This window comes from Lathyrus oleraceus, chromosome 2, assembly GCF_024323335.1.
Source record: "Lathyrus oleraceus cultivar Zhongwan6 chromosome 2, CAAS_Psat_ZW6_1.0, whole genome shotgun sequence".
In the NCBI taxonomy this organism is placed as follows: domain Eukaryota; kingdom Viridiplantae; phylum Streptophyta; class Magnoliopsida; order Fabales; family Fabaceae; genus Lathyrus; species Lathyrus oleraceus.
This window is the reverse complement of record NC_066580.1, coordinates 74,328,335-74,331,830: the sequence shown is the minus strand read 5'-3', so window position 1 is coordinate 74,331,830 and position 3,496 is coordinate 74,328,335. Positions and strand designations below refer to the sequence as shown.

The window sequence follows — 3,496 nt, the reverse complement described above, 5'->3', positions numbered from 1 at the left end:
TTCTTAGTCATCAGGATGAATTGGTATTTGAAAGAAGCCTGAGTAACCGTCTAGATAGCAGAAATGAGAATGCTTTGCTAATCGTTCTAACATCTGGTCTATGAATGGTAAAGGAAAATGATCTTTTCAGGTTTCTTTGTTTAGCTTTCTATAATCAATGCACATTCTCCATCCCGATTCGATTCGTTTGGTTATAGTTTCTCCTTTTTCATTTTCGATAACTGTTATACCTCCTTTCTTTGGTACTACGTGTACAGGACTAACCCATTTGCTATCAGATATAGGATATATGATACCTGCCTCTAATAACTTCGTTACTTCCTTCTTCACTACCTCACTCAGGATCGGGTTTAGTCTCCTCTGATGTTCCCTAGAAGTTTTACAGTCTTCTTCTAGCATGATGCGATGCATACAAATAGAAGGACTTATCCCTTTAAGATTGGTGATGTTGTATCCTAGTGCGGTTGGATATTTTCTTAAGATATGTAGGAGTTTTTCGGTTTCGAGTTTTCCTAGGTCTGCATTAACTATCACTGGTCGTTCAAGTTCTGAGTCTAGGAATTCATATCTCAGACTTTTGGGAAGTGTTTTCAGGTCGAGGGTTGGTTTCTTAAGGCATTGCGTAGGATCCGGTGTTATTGCTAAACAATGGTTCAGTCTGTCTTCTACACGATAGTCAGACGATTTGTCATTTTCTAACTATGTTTCTTTTATGCATTCGTCGATGATATCCATGAAGTAACATGTGTCATCTATTGCAGGTGCTTTCCAAAATTTGGAAAGAATGAACTTAATTTTCTCTTCTCCTACTTCGAAAGTGAGTCGTCCTCGTTTTACGTCTATGATAGCACCGGCGGTTGCTAAGAAAGGTCTTCCCAATATAATGGGTGTAACTTCATCTTCTCTTATGTCCATAATTATAAAATCAGTTGGGATGTAGAATTGACCTATGCGCACGGGAACGTTTTCAAGAATTCCTACGGGATATCTAACGGAACGATCTGCTAATTGCACAGACATTTTAGTTGGTCTTAATTCTCCCATTTCAAGTCTCTTTCATATGGACAAGGGCATAACACTGATACCAGCTCCTAAATCGCATAAAGCTTTGTCTATGACAAATTTTCCTATGTGACAGGGTATAGAGAAACTACCAGGATCTTTAAGTTTAGGAGGCATATTCTGGATTATAGCGCTACATTCAGCAGTGAGTGTAACGGTTTCGCTATCTTCAAGTTTCCTTTTATTAGAAAGAATTTCTTTTAAGAACTTAGCATACGAGGGCATCTGTGTAATAGCTTCTGTGAAAGGAATGGTGACGTTTAATTGTTTCAGTAGGTCAACAAATTTTTTAAATTGGCCCGCGTCTTTGGTTTTAATTAGCCTCTGAGGATAAGGGATAGGTGGTTTGTAAGGCGGTGGAGGTACATAAGGTTCTTTCTTCTCTACGGTTTCCTTATTACTCTCTTCCTTTTCCTTAGGTTTACTTTCTTCCTCAGTTGGCTTTTTAGAGTTTTGGTTTTCAATTCTTGGATCAGATGGTCCTTCTACCTCTGTTCCACTTCTTAATATAATTGCATGAGCGTGGCTTTTTGGGTTAGGTTGGGGTTGTCCAGGAAATGTACCAGTTGGGGCAGCGGTAGGCGCTTGTTGTTGAGCTACTTGTGAGATTTGTGTTTCCAGCATTTTGTTATGGGTAGCCGGGGCATCTACTTTACTTGCTAGTTGTTTAATCTGTTCATTAGTGTGTACATTCTGGTTTAAGAAATCTTTATTTGTTTGCTGTTGAGAAGCTATGAAGTTCTCCATCATGATTTCCAAGTTGGATTTCCTAGGAACGTTATTGTTAGGTGTAGATGGGGTCGGCTTTTGATATCCAAGTGGTATAGCTGGGGCTTGATTGGGAGCTTGTCCTGGTGCGTATAAGGCATTGTTGCTCTTATATGAAAAATTAGGATGGTTCTTCCAGTTTGAGTTATAGGTATGCGAGTAAGGATTTCCTTGTGCATAGTTCACCTGCTTTGCTTGGATTCCTGTTAGGAGTTGACAATCTGTAGGAGTGTGACCTTGGATTCCACAGACTTCGCAATTTTGAGTCGCGGCAACCACGGCGGCTGGAGGTGATACATTTAAACTTTCAATTTTCTGGGCAAGAGCATCCACTTTTGCATTAACATGATCAAGGCTACTTATCTCGTACATGCCAGTTTTCGTTTGAGGTTTTTCTACCATTGTTCGGTCGCTTCCCCACTGATAATGATTTTGGGCCATGCTTTCGATAAGTTGATAAGCGTCAGCGTAAGGTTTATCCATAAGCGCACCACCTGCGGCAGTGTCTATTGTTAATCTTGTGTTGTATAAGAGACCATTATAGAAGGTATGAATCACTAACCAGTCCTCTAAACCATGGTGTGGACAAAGTCTCATCATGTCTTTGTATCTTTCCCATGCTTCGAAAAGAGACTCGTTATCTTTCTGTTTAAATCCATTTATCTGGGCTCTTAACATAACTGTTTTGCTCGGAGGAAAATATCGGGCAAGAAAGACTTTCTTCAACTCATTCCATGTGGTGACTGAGTTGGAAGGAAGAGACTGAAGCCATCTTCTAGCTTTATCTCTTAACGAGAAAGGAAAAAGACGAAGTCGAATTGCCTCTGAAGTGACACCATTAGCTTTAACAGTATCAGCGTATTGAACAAATACGGATAAATGAAGGTTTGGATCCTCGGTAGGATTTCCAGAGAATTGATTCTGTTGCACTACCTGTAACAGCGAAGGTTTAAGTTCGAAGTTGTTTGCTTCGATTGCGGGTGGAGCAATACTCGAATGCGGCTCGTCTTGCGATGGAGCGGCGTAATCTCGAAGAGCACGAGCTGGTTCTGCCATCTCGGGTATCGGCGAAGGAAGAAGATTTTTGAGATCAAAAATTTCGATTGGAGGAAGATTGTTTGCAGTACGATACTCCCGAATTCTTCGTAAGACTCGGAGATATCGTTCAACGTCGTTGATTCGTAAGTAATATGGTTCGCCTTGTGAGCGAGTGTGTGGCATACAAATCAACGAAAGAAAGAAATAAAAATTGCCTTAGTCTCTACAGCATAACGGAAGAGTTACGATATCGACTAAATAAAAATCCCCGGCAACGGCGCCAAAAACTTGATCGCGACTTTATGAGTCTATTTGGGTATTAACTGCAAGTGCACAGTCTAATCGCGTAGTAATAAAAGATATCGATCCCACAGGGACTTATGAATCGATATACCGTTTTCTAAGGTTACTTCGTAAAGCTAAGGCGGATGATACTTTGTTGATTAGGGGGAAAAGTAAAACTAAAATAAGATCTAGATTAAATATCAAATAAGCGGATATCGGTATGCAGTTCGTCGTAATTAGGGAATCAAATCTTCGTTGGTTTCGTAGTTTTAAAATAAATCTTTTCAGTAGACACTATTGATTTAAAAGCCTTTTCTCAAACTCTCGCTCTATTGAATAGACT

General features: G+C 39.9%; 1 non-coding gene across 1 annotated transcript; it reads left to right on the top strand.

Moving 5' to 3' along the window:
- Positions 1-2,401: 2,401 nt before the first annotated feature.
- Positions 2,402-2,508, top strand: LOC127125144 (small nucleolar RNA R71). The gene has a single exon (XR_007804602.1). It is a non-coding gene; the product is annotated as a small nucleolar RNA R71 (small nucleolar RNA).
- The last annotated feature ends 988 nt before the right edge of the window (positions 2,509-3,496 follow it).